Source organism: Canis lupus, chromosome Y (genome assembly GCF_048164855.1).
Source record: "Canis lupus baileyi chromosome Y, mCanLup2.hap1, whole genome shotgun sequence".
Lineage (NCBI taxonomy): Eukaryota > Metazoa > Chordata > Mammalia > Carnivora > Canidae > Canis > Canis lupus.
Window position 1 is genome coordinate 14,760,707 of NC_132877.1, and position 18,706 is coordinate 14,779,412.

Below are 18,706 nucleotides of genomic sequence, written 5' to 3' on the forward strand. Positions count from 1 at the left end.
TGCAAAAGCTAGGTGTAAATGTATTTTTCAGGGGAAGGCATCTAGACAACTTAACATATTCAGCACAGGGTTTAAGGTGCCAAATAAACCTAGGAACATGGAGAAAATGAAGAAGCATGTGCCACTGGAAAAAATCATCCTAAACCACCATTTTATATAGAATAATACTCCAGGACCAGAAGGGACCATTGGGATGGCACAGTGGGGTTCAGCCAACCGCCCAAAAGAAAGGACTCAAAAAGATGCCTGGATAGGAGAAATATGAGGTCCCAGGACATCCTCTGTGTTCTACAATCTCGGGTATGAACCACAGAAAATCTGATAGGGTTGTCTGAATACCTCACTGGTTGAGCATCTAGCTCCAGCTCAGGTCATGATCCTGGGAGTCTTGGGATCCAGTCCCACATCCAGCTTCCCTCAGGATGACTGCTTCTCCCTCTGTCTCTTTCTGTGTGTCTCGCATGAATAAATAAATAAAATCTTATTAAAAATAAAAAAGTCTCTGACATAAGTGCAAATCATTTTTTCCATAGTAACTGAGGTCTTACTCTGTTCCAGGCTGTGTGCTAGATCCTGGAGAGAAATGAGGACAGGTTTCCCAGGAGAGTGGACACAGCACAAACCATTTAGAGTGTGAGTCTGTCTTATTTATCTCTGTATTCTCCAGCACATCATAGAAACTCAATAATTAGCAACTGCCTTAGGCAGTGGGTCAGGAGAGTTGTTAAGTCTGTGACATTTGGATTCTGGGGACGTCAATTCGAATCACAGCTTCTCTACCTATATGCTGTGTGACTCTGGAGAGGTCACGTCATCTCCCGGAGATTCTATTTCTCATCATGTAGAGTGAGAACAAACTTCAAGAATCCTGGGGTCAGTTAAGAGACTAATTCATGAAGGAATGCCTGGGTGCCTCTGCTGGTTGATTGTTGGACTCTTGGTTTCAGCTTAGGTCAGAATCATGGTACTGAAATTGCACCCTGAGTCAGGCTCTCTGGTCACCAAGGAGTCAGCTGGAAATTCTTTCCCCCGCCCCCTCCATCCATCTCTGCCTTTACCTCCCCACAGAGCCTATACTTGTGCACACAATCTTCTCTCTGAAGTAAATAAATAAAATCTTTTTAAAAGAGAGAAAAGGTACTTGGCAAAAGGAGCCTGACACACGCTGAGTGTTCCATAAGCTATAGCTGTTTAATACTGTCACCTTAACGTCAAAGAGCCCAGGTAAACACTCGGATCCCCATTTGCCTTCTGGAGATTGAGGAGGACTCACCAGATCTTCTCTCTTCCTTGTCCACACTGGGACTGAGGAATCAGAAATGCGGGTTGTTGCAGTGGCTGTAGAGCAGCATCTAGTGGAAGGAAAGAATAAGAGACAGTGTCACAGGGACATTTGGTATAGAAAGTTCTAAACACAGGGACAAATGTTAGCATAGATGCCAGGGAAGTGACCCATATGTGCATGGGAGGTCAGGCATGATCCCCTTGATGGGATCCAGGACTCAGTGCCAATGGAGGAGTGACATTCTCCCTCCCCTCTGGCCTCATTGAAGCTGGGTCTCCTGCTCCATGGGCTCAGATGCCCATCCTTCATGTTCTGCTCCATCTGTGCTGTGTCCAGCTAAGGACACTACCTCCACCACAGCCCCCCAAGTCTTCACAATCACATTACCAATGAAGTAGTGGCCTCGATACAAGACACAACCAGGGCATCTCCAGGCTCCAGGCCACTCATCCACAGCTAGGCCTGTGTCCCCCTGACTCCAGGTCCTTGGGTTTCTGGCTCTGCAGGATACTCATCATACTGTCACTTCCATCTTTCCCCATTGTCCTGCCTCCCCTGGTGCCCCTGCGCACAGCCCCACCCCCTCCACCTTTGGGTGAAATAATCCAGAACAAACCAGTTTTCTCCCCTGTCCTTGACTGCCACCAAGGGCAGGGATTTAGGCACACCACCACCACCAAGTTCTGATGGGTGAGTGAGAGTTGTGGAAAGCATGAAGCATATGTACATACACACAAGGGGTATTCCAGAAGCAGAAGCAAGTACTGCATCTTCAGATCATCATCAGTGAGAGAAGAGCATCCGCATGATCATGTAAATTCCTTTCTGACAGCACTTCCAGTGCACTTCAAGGATCTTGTGGATATAAACAGTACTATAATTAAAATATGCTAAGCTTACAAAGTAGATTATTAAAGGATTGGTACCATATACTCCAGACTTCTTAATACCCCAATATATGCTAATCCCAAATCTAAGTCCAGCTTCCAGTGATGTAACAAAAAATACTTTTCCATCAAGTAGGTATAGATTTTGTCGCTAGTCTTAATAATATAAACCTTTAGTAAAATCAAATGTGTACCATGATATTTATTCATTTAGATGCAATGATATATTTACATTGCATATCATGTAAAATACAGTTATTGCTGTTATACCTTTCACATTTAGAAAATGATTCTTCTTATTCAAATTCTTTACAGATATCATTAATATCAAATTATTTTAATAAAACCCACAAAGGCATTTTTAAAATCTTTTAAACAGGGATCCCTGGGTGGCGCAGCAGTTTGGCGCCTGCCTTTGGCCCAGGGCGTGTTCCTGGAACCCGGGATCGAATCCCACGTCGATGCATGAAGCCTGCTTCTCCCTCTGCCTGTGTCTCTGCCTCTCTCTCTCTCTCTCTGTGTGTGTGTGTGACTGTGACTATCATAAATAAATAAAAATTTAAAAAAATAAAAAAATTAAAATCTTTTAAACTTTGGATGCCTGGGTGGATCAGTAGAATGGTGCCTGCCTTCAGCCCAGGGCATGATCCTGGACCTGGGTTGAGTCCCACTTCAGGCTCCCTGCATGGAGCCTGCTTCTCCCACTGCCTGTGTCTCTGCCTCTCTCTTTCTGTGTGTGTGTGTGTCTCATGCATGAATAGTTATAAAATGTTTAAAAATAAATAATTAAAAAAATAAAATATTTAAACCAGTTTTCCTGGGCCAGTCATGTTTCCATCTATGTGGCGAGATTCACAGGAATTTTGACTGAAGGAGTTCCAACAAATAGCAATGAAGCATTGGTGTGGAATTAAGACATTTACAAAATTAATTGGATATGTATCAGTGACCTCCACAATATCACTATAGGAATATTCCTTCAAATAGCTGGAAACACACTAGTGTATACCACCCATGTGTATGAGCAGCAGTCCATCTTCCAAAAAATAACTACTCACAAAGTTTAATTTCTTTACTGTTTTTCTGATTACACCGTCACCTCTTTAAGCCTCCAAAACTTTACACTGAGCTATTTTCAGGACAATGTATCTTCTCCCAAACTGTCCTTTGCTTTTCTCAATCCAGTTGTTGAGAGAACCCTTTGAGCTCCAGAATGCTTAAGGACTCTCTCTCTAATGGTTTAATGGTGTGGAGAAGTGGGAACTCACCTAAAAATAAGCCATGGGGAAGTACACCAGATGTCACCAGTATGGATCCTTGGAGAGGAGACTATTGATTTGAGGTGGCTCTTGTTTTCTCTGTTTGGCAGATCTGCCCCAGATGTGAGCTGTGCCTTTAGAGCACTGTGCATTAGAGCAGAGAGGGGTAGGGTCATGAGCACTATACGTGGCCTCCAGGAGGCTTGGATCTGAACACCCGGGACCCTCTCACCCAAGCACCTGCATGGCGACCAGAGGACCCAGTGTTAACTAACAATAGCTTGGTGTTTGGAGGTCTCAGGGCCCTTACCTTCAGTCAGAATCCTGGAGTCCTATCTGGGTAGAGTCCCATTATTGGGGAGTAGAGGACCCAGTGCCATCAAAGGCAAGGCTGAGCTTGTGCACTATTATGTCCCTGCATCTAGCCTAGCAGTTGTGCATCCACACTGAACACCATGAGGAAGAGCCTAGCTGTCAGGGTCTCTCCCCAACCACCTGCCCAGGCCTAGGCTGGACATAGAAATATCCATCAATAAGCTCACTTCCTTCAGGTTCCAGATCTACAACAATGGGGATTTTGCTGGGAAGCAAATCTGACCTGAAAGGGCAGGTGGTGGTATGTCTGGGTGGCTAGTGACACATATACTTTCCACTCAGGGGGTGCTCCTGGGGTCCTGGGATTGAGTCCTGCAGTGGGCTCCCCAATGGAGCCTACTTCTCCCTCTGCTTATGTTTCTGGCTCTTTCTGTATCTCTCATGGGTATATTATGAAATTAAATAAGGAAAGGGCAGGTTGCTTGAAAGATAGCTGTTGCCCAGGTTTCTGCATCTTGTACCCCATTCATGCTTCTAGCACCACTCATCTCCCATGTCTACATTTCTTCAGAATATTGGAGAACCAAGCCTCTGAGGGACAGGGAGGAGGGGGAGGCAAATGAGCCAGATAGAAGTCCACCCTTTGCAGTGTGAATTCCACCACAGAGCCTAAGAGCGATGCTTCTGTATTTCCAACCTGGCCTATCCTGCCACGTTCATCCTCACTGCCATGGGAACCAGTCAGAGCATCATATCCTGGTCGTCACTGGAGGCCATCCTGGCCTGAAATCAGGAGGGAAAACATTCTTGTCCTTGCATCATTGTAAGGAGGACATGAGCCTGTCTTAACTTCTACCTTGCTTGACCTCATATAGAGAAAGTCTCCTTCCTCTGTGCCCCATCCCTTGGCCTTCTTCCTCAGGTTCAGGTGTATGTTCCTCACCAGGTCCTTGATGGAATATCTGGGGAGATGCCCAAAATCCAGCCTAGCCCTGGGAACTCTGCTTGGGGATCCCAGGGTTCTGCTACAATAGACCCACTCCTCCCACCACATATGGTCAGACACACAGCATTCCACTCACACTGCCTTCCCTGAGGTTTTGCCCCAGGTTTGGCGAGTGTGAGACCCCATGGATCTAATGTAACTTGAGAAGGAGGCCCTGGGCCCATTTCTCTGCAAACCTGGAACAGGTGGATTCCCCCTGACACCTACGGTTCTTCTGCTTCCCCCTTGTTTTCCTCTTGTAACCCTCGTCTGTCTTCTGTGTGTCTTATAAACAAATCCTATGTTGTTTTTCCTTCACATAATTCACAAGAATGCCCTTGCATATAATCCAGCGTGGAGAGAGTGGATGTGGATAGAGTGTCCAGTCTTATCAAGTAAATGTGTGGCAGAAGTGTGGAGTCAGGTACTTTGAGCCTGGTGTTTGAGCAAAGGAGGAGGATCGATTGATCCACCTGGTGAAGGACTACAGATGCCACCGTGAACTCATATTTAGTTTAATGAATATCTACAGGTGAACACACACACACTTATTGCTGATTTGACATAGAGGCAACAATGCCCCAGCAGAAACCCCCAAATTTAGTGCCAGATCTTGTTTTTAAAATCAGCTTCCAATATAAGAAACTAGGCTCCCCAAGAGACCAATATTTCACAAGGAGACAAGACTCACAAAACAGGCCAGTACTTTCAACTCCTGTTGAAATACCACCTAGAATCTATATCATAATAACTATGTTATTTTTTTGTGAAAATGTCACTCTCTTTATAACGTTAAGAAAGCAAACTACCAGGGATGTCTGGGAGGCTTAGTTAGTTATGCATCTGCCTTTGCTCAAGTCATGATCCCAGAGTCCTAGCGCCACATTGTTCTCCCTGCCCAGCAGTGATGTTGATTCTCCCTCCTCCTCTTCCCCTCCCCATATTAGTTCTCTCGCTTACAAAAGAATAATTTTCAAAGAAGTGTAAGAAAATAAACACTACTGAAATGTTTGTAGTTAAGTCTTCCTCCCAGTCACTAGGCCCACCAACAAAGAAGAGAAATGCTACAGGTGTACAGCTAGGACAACATCAACTGCCCTCACAAAGCCCTGAGAGAAGAGGCGGGATGTTGTCTGACCTGCTTTTTCTATAAAATCCCCCCATATGTTGGCATCCACTTAGACTCAGAGGGAGTGACTTTTCTGTCTCCATAGAGTTAATTGTGATTGGTGTGTAGCTGCCTGATGGAACAGGTACACGATTTCTTCAGTCAATGAACAGTTCTACCTGTTCACATGGCGTTTACACTGGAAATCCACTTACACATGACGCCACTATATGCCCATCCTCACAGGTGCACCAGAAGGCAGATCAGCAGAACTACCATAGCTCCCATTTTGCAGATACAAAAACCAAGGCATGGAGTTAGGTAAGGAAAGCTGTTCCAAGGAGAATGACAAGGGAACCAAGAGCAATCATCAAGGACATATGGGGCTCAAACAGATCCCTGGAAAGAAATATTTTTCTCATGTGCTCTCTTGGCCTCCATAGGGAGACACCAGGAGCTATGGACTCATTCCAGGGAGACTCCCTCCATAAGTCTTGGGAACAGCAATGACCACAGAAGCAGGTAACCTCTGCTCTCTGGCTGCAGTTGATTGGAGTAGATGTGGTCATGTGACCCAGCGCAGCCTCAACTCAATGGTTGTGCTAGGCCATTCAGAATTGGGGGGTCCACATTCTAAAGGCTCCTATTTCTGGAGCATTTTCTAAATTTTGGGAATGACACCAAGTAACTTGGTGTCCATCTCATCCTCACAACAGCTTAGTGTGATCATTGTTATCCCCATTTATATACAAGCAAAAAGGCCAGGAATTATAAAGGTCAAGATGAAGGTTACACAGTGAGGAAGTAGCAGGAATGAGGTTCAGTTATGTGTATGTCTGACCAGAGACTGTGATCTTAACCACCACGTGGTGCTGCCTTTCTTACTGGGCTCCACATCTCCCTAGACCACCCCAGTACCCCATACCCCAATATTCAAGTCTTTCCACAACAACATGCAATTCTCCAAATACATCATGCTGGTGGTCGCATCTGAGCTCCTTGTGTGTTTTTCCTTCTGCTTTTGTGTCCTCCCTGGCTCTGTAACCTCAGATATGTCAGTCCTTACTCCATTTCATGGACCTAAGTTTCCTTGTGTGCAGAATGGGAAACACACGGATTGTCACACACAAAACACACTTTGTGGACCTCACAAAGTCCACATCAGGTGCAATTGATGACTGTGAGAGCAGTTGGTAGACTTTCCATTCTGGTAGCACATCAGTGAGTGCAGCACAAAACTGGACAACTGAGGTCCCAGACAGGAAAGATAAAATGGGCTGCTGTGTTGAACTAGTAGCACGGTACTTACCTGTAGTGTAGTGTCAGAAATAAGCTTTATAAAACTAAAAATAAAAAAAGAGCAAGGGATGCCGGGGTTGCTCAGCAGTTGAGCATCTATCTTTGATTCAGAGTGTGATCCTGGAGTCCCAGTATCGAGTGCCCCATAGGGAAATTTTTTTCTGTCTATTTAGTCTATTAGTCTATTGTATTTATTCTCTAATCTATTGTTACAAAATCATCCAGTATGTGAGAGATTTAAAAACTGAATTTATATAATTTACAAATAATCATAGTTGTGAAGAAGAGTACAGGGGACAGACTTCCACGTCCATTAAAAAAGAGAGAGGGTGAAAGGAATATGATCAGTGGAATGGTAATAGTGCTCTATGGGGACACATGGTATCTATGTTTGGGGTGAGTGCATTTTCAATAAACATAAGTGACAATTACAGGTGGTACACCTAAAACTAATGTAACCTAGTGGGTCATCTTCACCTGAATTAAAATCAGTAATATGTGGTCAGGAGGGTGGCTCCTTTGGATCAGCAACTACCTTTGGCTCAGGTCATGTTCCCAGGATCCTGAGTTACATACTATTATGCATGTGTCAAAACATTCCCTAATGCAGAGCAGTCCTTAATATAAGTGGTCAAAGTCAATGTTGATAATATATTTACACCAGCTTGTTAAATGTGATAAATGCTCCACACAGGTGTAGGTGTGAATAATTGTGGAGATTATGTGCCAAGGCATAGGGTGATAGGGTCATTTTAATATTATATGCTGCACTATGACTTCACCCTAACCGCAATGTCAGTAACACGGTCTATTTATTAAAATATAATAAGAGGTTTATTTGCAAACATTTAACACGGATTAAGTATGCAAATGTTAGCTTCACAACACCTACCATTATGTCTGACTAACAGAGTTCTTTACTATTTTGGGTATAAACTAATGACTGACCATTTAAATTAAGATTTTCAAACAAAAAATATAAAGAATATGGCTTGGTATATTTGTCTTTATAATAGCACCCTGAGCAAAATTGCATAATTGTTCTTTTTTTTCTGTAAAGAAAGCAAAAGAGAAAGTGTAAGGAGGAGAGGGACAGAGGGAAAGGAAGAGAGAATACCAAGCAGGCTCCATGCTGAATATGGGTTATTATGATGACCTTGAGATCATGACCAGAGGTGAAAACCAGGAGGAGGAAATTTAACTGCCAAAAACACCTAGATGCCCCAATGACAATATTTCTTGAGTCAATTTAATGAATGAATTTTCATTGTATCTTCCATTGATACCTTTTATGGGTGATTTTTCTGTTTCTGAAAACTTGAAATATTTTTGCTTACTTCTCAGTTCTGATGTATCCAGCTGGTTTCATAAATAGTTTTGGGTTTTGGTTTTTAACTCTAGATCCTGGGAAATGGATGACCATAGTAAGAGCTGTTGATATCTTTATGTGAGAAGACCATCCAAAAAAGTGATAAGATTATCAAAATTCAAAATTTGATTCCAATACTGGTCATTTGCCTTGCAGAGAAACCTGAGTCACAGTGGGGTGCAGAAAATCTTCAGAGAAGCCATATTCTTAAAGTATCCAACTGAGAGTCTAAACAGATAAAGTAAAAAAAAAATAATAATGATAAAATAAACAAAGTCACGATGAAAAAACATGGAGTCCCCCCTCTAATATTTAAAAAGATCTGTCATATAATCTAGTAATCTGAGTTTTGGCAAATATGTCTCAAAGAGTTGAAATCTGACTGTCACAGAGTTATCTGCACATGATCTGCAACATCATTCACAACACCCAAGAAAAAAAGAAAGGATTTCACTTCCATTGATGAACAAAAGGATAAAAAAATTAGTCTGTCTCCACAAGGAAATATTATTTCTTATCCCACTTTCCCACTAAAGTGATAAATATTATCCCACTTTAAAAGGAAGGAAATCACAATAATAATGATAACATGGATGGGCCCGGAGGCCCTTATGTTAAGAGGAATAAGCAGGTAGTGTGAGACAAATACTGAATGATACTTATGTTCCTAACCTAGGAAAGCCAATACACAGCATAAGAGAAAAGAGTAGGAGCCTAAAGGAGGGACAAAGGGGGAAATGTTGCAGGTAGGGTCCAAAGTTTCAGTGATACAAATTCAATGTGTTCTGAAATTCCATCTGCAGACAAGGGCCTGTGATAAGCAACACTGTATTATATGTTTGAAAATCATGAAAAGATTAGATGATATCAAATGCACTTAATGTCAGAAAACAAGAAAATAGCTAGCAGACACTATGTGGGGACATACCTTTCTTTAGGTGAGACAATATAGAAAGACAGAACAACACAGTCATTGAGAGCACAAGACATGATGTTGATTATGCCAAGAGTTACATAACTGATGAATAAGGGGACTGAGACATGACGTGAGTTGGATCACAGTGGAGAGAGGTCTGTGAATTGCCTAAGGTCCCAAAGATCATGCTCTGCACGCCTGAACCAAGAGCTGCCTCAGTCTCTTTCTCAAATCCTCCTGCCCTAAGTTGTCTGTGCATGACATTTCATAACATGGAGATGGCCTGAGCGAATAGTAAAGTACAAATCCTATCTAAATCATCCAATCCTGGTTTCAATCCCTGACCAAAAACACAAAGCAGTTGTCCCCAAGTCAAACTCTGGAATGTCAATGGGAACCCAAAATGTGGTCAATCTCCTCAAGCATTCATACTGCCAGTTGTCTCAAGTGGAGCCTTCCTGGACACCAGGGGACTAGCCCCAATTACAAGTGGACTGCTCCCAAGGTGATTCAGAACCCAGGAGCTTCCAAGCATACTGTCCCATGAGGGCTCTGCCAAGACGTAGCTTCCCTTAAACTAACCAGCCATGATGAACAGTTATTGTTAATTCATGTCATTCAGGCATGTTTTAGGTCTCAGGTTGAATGTATTTTCAGACATATTACCATATGTGTCCGATACTATTTTTTTTCTTAATAAGGCACCATGCCCAACATAGACAAGGGCACATGACTCTAGATCAAGAGTCGCATTCTTCATCAATGATCCATCCAGGCACTCGCCATTCTACTTCCAATTCTTAGTATTTTTGGGCCACATCCTGAAGTCAGACCGTGCCATGACACTGATTGGCCAGGCATTGATCAGCATTGTATCTCACCTGTACAAGTGAATAGCAAAGGTGTGATGATAGCAAGCTAACCATAAACTGGCCCTTTTGTCTATCTTTCATTGTCCCAGGGGTAGGCTTACAGGATTTCAGCATTACTAGCCTCACCATACAGACAAAGCCATCATGAAAGAAACTCCTCGATTCTGAGCAGATTGAGGTCACGTGCTGAGGAACAGCTCAACAATGACAGACTTCTCTTCCTGACCAGGGTTTCTAATGGTGCCTCCAAACCCTCAGAATCTGCAAACCAAACCATGGCTTGAATTAACACTATCATAGCTTTAAATGGACCATAATAATGCTTTGAACTGACCAGATCTGTGACTTAGGACAGACCAGGCTTCTGTGCACGTTCCTATTAGTGACTATAGAAAGATCTCTCCCACTACAGCTCAAGAGCTTCCCTGAGCTATATAACTACTGAAATGACCTCATAATGGTGAAAATTTTGGGATTTCCCTTGGCGCAGGTTGTTCCTGATATACACACAGAAGCTAAAGCTCCTTTACACAGTAACCAATAATCTTATGACTGAATAATCACTGCAATGTAATTCAATAATAAGAGTATGAGATTTCACACTACAAGCTTGGATTCATATCCTAGCTCCTGAATTCGAGTTCATGAAACTCACTAGTGTGCCTCTATTTATCCACCTGAGGAGGATGGAGTCAACAAAACATTACGTATACGTTTGATGAGCATTGAATGAATAAATGTATGGATAATGATCACGAAGTCTAAGTAGAAGCTAAATATCATGTCTGAGATCTCACATTTCACAAGTTCCAGAGCTGGATTAAAATCTAAGAATATGACTTCCCAGACTATTGTCTTTTACGCAAAGTGGCTTTGCCTAAATACAAGTATTTTACCTTAAAACAATGTATTTTTGACAGAATTAAGGTCTCAAAAAATAAAGAAAGGGAAATTGTTTGCTACCTCCCCAAATATACTCTTGGGACCCTTGATCAAAATATACATGACTATCCTGTAGAACGTTCCAATTCTTGAGTCATGATCAGCACATCAAATGTGATGAATAGTAGTTGCAGGAAAGTAGACTCACTAGTATCAAGTCTTGTGTTTTAAAACCTATGAAACAATGTCATTATGCATTATTTATTCCTCACTCACATATACATGCTTCAAAACTGTGCCTGAGACCTTGACATGTCCTAGAATAAACCATAGCTTAGCTTTGGACAGAGTTCTGGAGGGCAGTTCAGGAGAACTGCGTAATACTTTATATAAAAACCATTCTAATGAACTCTCCTGTTTTCTACTGGCCTTCCAAATGTAAATACTTGCCATTCTCCACTTCTGTAAGATGTCCTTTCTCTACTCATATGTGTACATCACCTATTTTTTAGTATGACTAATAAATGTTTACATGTTTATCTCTCAGTCATTAATTTATTAACCAATTATCCAATCTTCAGTGCAAATAGAAAGACTGACTATTTGCAGCATAATAATTGAGAAAACTATCACTATATTCTCACCATGCTTACACCTGAAGAGGGGAGGAATTATTTGATTAAGGTTAGGATAAAATTGATATCTCTATAAAGTCTTATTTTGGATAATGCCCAAAGTGTAAAAGGAAATGTGTATTAGAGGACATACATTGAAACATAGACACACATATTCACAGAGTGACTTTTGGGCAACCATTCAGATGAAGGTAGCAACATGTCCCTGCAAATACAGAATTTGATCCCCAATTTGGGAGAAACAGTAAGGAAGACATTGTGAACCATTGATAAAACAATGACAAATATCCTCCATATCAACCTTTCTGGATTCACACTGAATTATTAAAATGAATAGATTGAATATATAAATTTGGACACTAACAAATCCTGAAAATAAACATAACCATATTTCCCCCTGTGAGGATCTTTGTAGTGACAAATGAGGGATGCAAGGTATAATAGTGAGTAAGACATTTTTTTTTGAAATGGAGGCCAAATTTTCAAGGCAACTAGTTTGGTAGAATAATCAAAAATAGAAATGAGGGACTAGAACAAACAAAAACACATAGGTAAAGTCCCCATGACAATACAGGGAGAGGAAACTTCAAACAATGAGAAAAAAAGTTTGAGAAACAGGTAAGTATCCAGTTAGTAACAAAGAGCATTCAGAAGATCTTTATGAACATACCTTCACAGCAGTAACAATTGAGTTTGCCCATTTTCAAGTAAGTTAGGTAGAGAGTGGAGAACTCCCTCAATATCAACTTTGATCTACTCAGCTCAAGGGTGTCATTTGGAAAGAGAGGCACAGGTATATTTCTAGTCACCTTGGCAATGTGTGACATCATAGTCCTTTCATAGTGAATGCAGCTGCACAGCTACCAACTTCTGCTGTCTAGACGGGGGTGTATCTGGGGAGACAAGAGAGGTATTTCAGAGCAATTACTTTGTATCAGAAGCTTTTGTAGGACCCTCCAAACTATTTTCCAGAGTGGCTGTTTCAAGTTTCATTCCCATCAGTGTCATCCTTGTCATCGTTAGCTGCAAATTTAGCCATTCTCACCAGTGTGATTTGGTGCCTTTCTCCACATCCTTGTCATCGTTAGCTGTAAATTTAGCCATTCTCACCAGTGTGATTTGGTGCCTCATTGTGGCTTTTTTTTTAAGATTTTATTTATTTAGGGATCCCTGGGTGGCGCAGCGGTTTGGCGCCTGCCTTTGGCCCAGGGCACGATCCTGGAGACCCGGGATCGAATCCCACGTCGGGCTCCCTGCATGGAGCCTGCTTCTCCCTCTGCCTGTGTCTCTGCCTCTCTGTCTCTCTCTCTCTGTGTGACTATCATGAATAAATAAATAAAATCTTTAAAAAAAAAAAAAAGATTTTATTTATTTATTTATTTATTTATTTATTTATTTATTTATTTATATCATTTGTCTGTTTGTTTGTTTTTGTTTGTTTGTTTATGAGAGACACAAGAGAGATCGGGAGAGCACAGACACAGGCAGAGGGAGAAGGAGGCTCCACAGAGGGAGCCCAACATGAGACTGGATCCTGAGTCTTCAGGATCACACACCCTGAGCTGAAGGCAGCGCTAAACCGCTGAGCCACAGGGGCTGTCCTCATGGTGGTTTTGATTTTTATTTTACTGTTTACAAGTGATGGAGGACATTGTTTCACATCCCTTTTGACCACATATCGTCCTCTTCCAAAAATTGCCTGCTCGTATGCTCTGCTCATTTCTCAGGTGATATTAAAATATGTCATTAAAGTTTTAAAAAGAAGAGTTGATAAAACAAGAAAATAGGTGAGATTGTAATAAACTAAAAAATAAAGGACAGGCATCCCTGGGTGGTGCAGTGGTTTAGCGCCTGCCTTTGGCCCAGGGCGCAATCCTGCGGACCCGGGATCGAATCCCACGTCAGGCTCCCAGTGCATGGAGCATGCTTCTCCCTCTGTCTATGTCTCTGGCTCTCTCTCTCTCTCTGTGTGTGACTATCATAAGTAAATGAAAAAAAGGACAATTTTATCTTGAAAAAACAAACAAACAAACAATAAAACGAATCAAGAATGGAAAGCCTTGAGTTGCTATGCAATGTTCCCCCTGGCTGGAGTTTTCTGTTATTTCCATCAGGAAATGTTCTGGTCACCTGTTTTTCCAAATGATGCCCCAAGGAAGGTCCTGCTGCACAGATTCTCAAGGGTCTCTGCCTGGTTGGTGTTGCCCTAACCTTGTCAGGAGGCCAGGCACATTATAAGCTGTTTGTTCCTTAAAACCCCTTATGCCTTTTTTGGGTCTGAGTGGAAAGAAGGCCACACCTCCATCTCCAGGCCTGGAGATGTGTGATGTGGTGATTAACAAATCTGCAGTCTCCAATGGTGCCTGCTTACCCCAATTGTCCCCTAAGGTATCTGGGGGGGGGCACTGAAATGAGCGATGTTTAGGTTTCCTCAGAGTCTTAGCCACTCTTCCTCTCACCCCCTCTTCCTGGATGAAGGAAAGTTTTGTCCCTTTCTGTGCTTGCTGGGCACCGTAAGTGAACACTCAATCACCCCAATGGACACCTGCTCTGCCTCTCTAAGAGGAAGATGTAGGCTGTGTTCCAGTCCCTTGTATGGACCCAACATGGACTGCAGTTCAGGCCCAGCCTGGGAACCTGGTTGATGGCACCAAAGCTAAACATGCTCCAACTCTTGCTGATCTAAACCAATTGCCCTGAACCAATACATGGGAACTCTGTTGGCTCAGCACCCAGTCCTTCTGGCCTCCAGGAAATTGAGACCCCACTCAATTACCTGTGGTTCCTTTCCTTTTTACCAATGAGCTCTTTCAGCCAGGGAAGTCTATTGAGGAGCAGATTTCTAAAGTTCCATATTTTGAACTTCAGTGTTCTTTAACTATCCTGCAGCTGGCTAACACATGAACCCACCCATAACCTGCCCATTATTCTCTCATATATCACTTATTTTTTATTTCTCCATACTCCACCATGCATGTTTTCAACTTTTTATTTTCAGAGACAGCCGTTCTTGCTTACATCTCAGCTTGAATTCAATGTTGTTTGGGATGGCTTGAAAGTTATGTAGGTAAATTTAGGGGACAAGCTGACAGGAATTATACTCTACAATCTTATATCCCTTTGAAATTAGATTTTTAATGGACCTAATCCAAACTGATTCAGGAGGTTAGCCTATGAAACTGGCTTTCGTTCATTTTTTAAAAAAAATTATTTATTTATATTTATGAAAGACTCCCAGGGAGAGAGAAAGAGGCAGAGACACAGGAGAAGGGAGAAGCAGGCTCCATTCTGGGGGCCTGATGTGGGACTTGATCCTGGGACTCCAGGTTCGTGCCCTGGGCCAAAGGCAGGAGCCAAACTGCTGAGCCACCCAGGGATCCCCTGAAACTGACTTTCCCCCAAGGTATTCCAGTATGTTTTATAAATAAATTCAGCTTTATTTAGGATTACTGAAACTAGAGACAGCTAAGCAGTCACTCTTAAAGGAATGAAAAAGAAACTTCAATTTAAACCATACAAAGAAATATTATTCTGTAATAAAAAGCAATTAAGCTCCTAGAGAGCCTATGTGTTTCAGTGTGTTAAGCTTCTGACTCTTGATTATGCCTCAGGTTCATGACCTCTGGTTCATGAGATCAGGCTTCATGACAGCCATGTGCTGTGCCTGGAGCCTGCTTAAGATCCTCTCTCCCTCTTCCTCTGCTTTCCCCATACATTGCAGTCTATACCTCTAAAAATATTAATATAAAAATATTTGACCTATTAAGCCACAAAAAGACATGGATGAATGTTAAATAATAGATAAAATTGAAAAATGTAGGGACTTCAAAAACAACACTTTTTATGGCTCCATTTCTGAAAAAAAAATCTATATGGATGACAAAAGCTAAATGGTTGCTAAGATTTCTACAGAAAGTGCAACAGCATGAATAGTTGAATAATGGGAATTAAGGCAGTGAAACTACAATGCACATGTTGCATGCATGATATTCATTTGTCAAACCCTGCACTATTGGCACAATACAGAGCTGACCTTCGTAGAAATGGTAGGCTTCAATGAAAAACAAAATAACTCCACTGATTTCTTCTTCATGACAAATGTTCCACAATGATGCAACTTTTAATAATTGTGACAAATCTGTGCCAGGGAATAGGGATATAGGGATACAGTTTATACTACTTGTTCAAGTATTCTGAGTTATTCTAAATAATAAATTATATTCACTAGAAAGTAATTACCTCAATTTTTGCTAAGATTTAACAACAAACTAATACTCAAATGGTGGCTGCAAAATATCTATCATGGAACGAAATCAAATATGAGTTGGAAATTAAATTTTACTAGTGTGGTTATAAACTAATGAATCGTCATAAAATTACAATATACACACATGAAACAAAAATAAGATGCCTTGTTCTGTTGCTCTTAATTATGCCATACTGAGTAAACTAGGATAATAATTCATTTTATTAAGTTTAAGACAGGAAGAGAGAGAAGGAAAAGAGGAAGGGCAGAAGGAAAAATAGAACATCTTAGCAGCTGCCATAGCCAATACGGAGTCCGACATAGGACTGGATTTCAAGACCCATAGATCATGACCTGAGTAAAAATCAATAAACACTTAACTGACAAAGCCATCCACGTACCCCTTGAATAATTAATCTTGAATCAACTAACTGAATGAATCTCCACGGAATCTTCAATTGAATCATTTGTATAGTATGTCCTTTGTTATCACAAGATACAGAATTCCTTGGCCCACATCCCCAAGGAGATAACAGATCTATTTGAACTTTAGGAATGTTGTCCCCAAAAGTGGAGTTTCACTTACAATCTGTCAAGTATCCTGTGGGGTCTTAAGTAGCTAAACTGAGTACAGAGTATGATACATCCTAAGTGCTCATTTTTTACCCTTTGGACTGGCAGTTGTCACCAAATTTCAAACATCTCTGGTAAATATTGTGTTCTACATACACAGTCTGGAAAATTTGGGACTGATCAGATCGCTTCTCTGTCTCATCCACACTAGGAACCTAAATAGCAAAAATGATGTTTGACCTTCTTATCATCCATCTCTTGCTCTCCCTCTCCTTCCACCACTCATCCCAATTCCAACTCGTCTTTTTTCTTAATGCCTCATCTTTCCAGGCCCTCTCCCCTGTATCATGGGAGTATGGTGTCACTTCTCAGCTCCCCAGTGTAAAATTTCTTGTACACCCTTCCTTCAGGTTATCCCATGTCACAGGTTGGGCTATTTTAATGGTGGTTGTTTGTTGTCAAGATAGAACAGTCAAGGACTGCCTAAGGGACAAATAATACTCTGACTAGGAAAATAATGAGAGGAATTATTGGTTGCCTCTCTAGGATGCTTGCTCAAGGTACTGTTACGAATTTCTACTAGTAGGAAAATCTAGATTATCTGCTGGTATCCTTGGAGGGTTGCTGATAACTTCACAACAGAGTCCAAGTTTATCTGTAGTCAGTCCATTACCAATTTGTGACTTCCATTCACAGTCCCTGATGGTCCTTTTCTCACTTGTGAGGGGTTGACATATTCAGAGAAAACCAGAGATCCCATGCATTGCTGCTGCACGTGGTCTAGTCATCTTCATATTCAACTGAAGTATAAGATCTTCTTGACCATTCATGTCATGTGAGAACATCTCTATCAAAACTGTTAAGTCTCCATATAGAAGACAAAGGATCAGGGCTATGACCATTATGAAAGTAAACAAAAAGAAAAGTTAAGAATGAAGAAAATTTACCTCATACTGGGGAACTGCATCTTCTCAACCTAGACCAATAGATTTGTTCCTGGAAGCCATGAAAATAACCTGAAAAAAAAATAAGCCTAAAAGCTAGACAGGTTATTCCTTATTGCACTTCACATCCTGTTCTGCCCTGTGATTTTATTGGTCCCAGAGGAGAAGGTGTTAACAATGATAGATATGACACTATGCACACATTGAGAAATCTAGGGCAATGTGACAATCCGTCACTATTCATGACAATAGGATTTGATGGATCCATATTCCATGTCGGGCATATATTGTATCATCAGTAACATGTGACCAATTACCAAAATTGGAGGTCGCTGGTATACAGGCTTTCCGATTTGTGCAATCTTCACACATGGGAATATTTTTCCAATCTTTGGCATAATGGGTAATTCCCCTGAGTACTGTGCCTTAAAAAAACAATTGTGGTCTTATTTGGGAACTCACATATAAGTTGGAAATTCCAGCATTGGTGATTCATTTCATTAGATGAAATCCACACTTCCCTGAGGGATTTACCACGAGTTTCATTGGTGGATGACATGTCCAACAGTCAGAAAGACAGGGAGTCATGGCACCTGTTTGGCTATGTTCTGACCTAATAATGATTATAATTAGCATAAAAAGTATAAGAAAAGATAAGGAGTGAAAGGGGAGATCTGGGTGAAGGTCCAAAAGGGATCTGTGGAAAGAGAAGATTTATTTTTATTGAGTGGATAGAAAACGGAGAAAGATTTAGATAAGAATCTTGGACATTATCTTGGGTGGAAGCTGCCCACTACTATCATCATTTGCCTATCTTAGAAGTCTTGTATCAACTGCCTTTTCCAAAGACTGACTGTTTCAAAAGATCCCTGAGGAGGTTGAGAGCCTTATTATTTTGTCCAATTCTGAATTTTTTAAAAATGTAATTAAAGGTGGAATTTCCAAGAATTTTATTGCTTTGTTTTAAATAGGCATGACAAGTTCCCTTTCAGTGATGTGTCAGGGTAGTTTTTGATATTTGTCTCTTCCTTCAGAAACATCTCCTGTTGAGGAGTAGGGAGAGGCTGCTAGGACTATTTGCAGAACATTTGTCTTAACTTGGTGGTGAAAAATGTGGGTAATATCCTAAGA

At 41.3% G+C, this 18,706-nt stretch overlaps 1 long non-coding RNA gene across 1 annotated transcript; it reads right to left on the bottom strand.

Moving 5' to 3' along the window:
- Positions 1-173: 173 nt before the first annotated feature.
- On the bottom strand, positions 174-18,133 carry LOC140629058 (uncharacterized). Its single transcript, XR_012026919.1, has 6 exons — positions 18,038-18,133; positions 12,483-12,705; positions 8,476-8,735; positions 2,017-2,140; positions 1,274-1,352; positions 174-456 (listed from the first exon to the last, which is right to left on the bottom strand). It is a non-coding gene; the product is annotated as an uncharacterized lncRNA (long non-coding RNA).
- Positions 18,134-18,706: the final 573 nt, after the last annotated feature.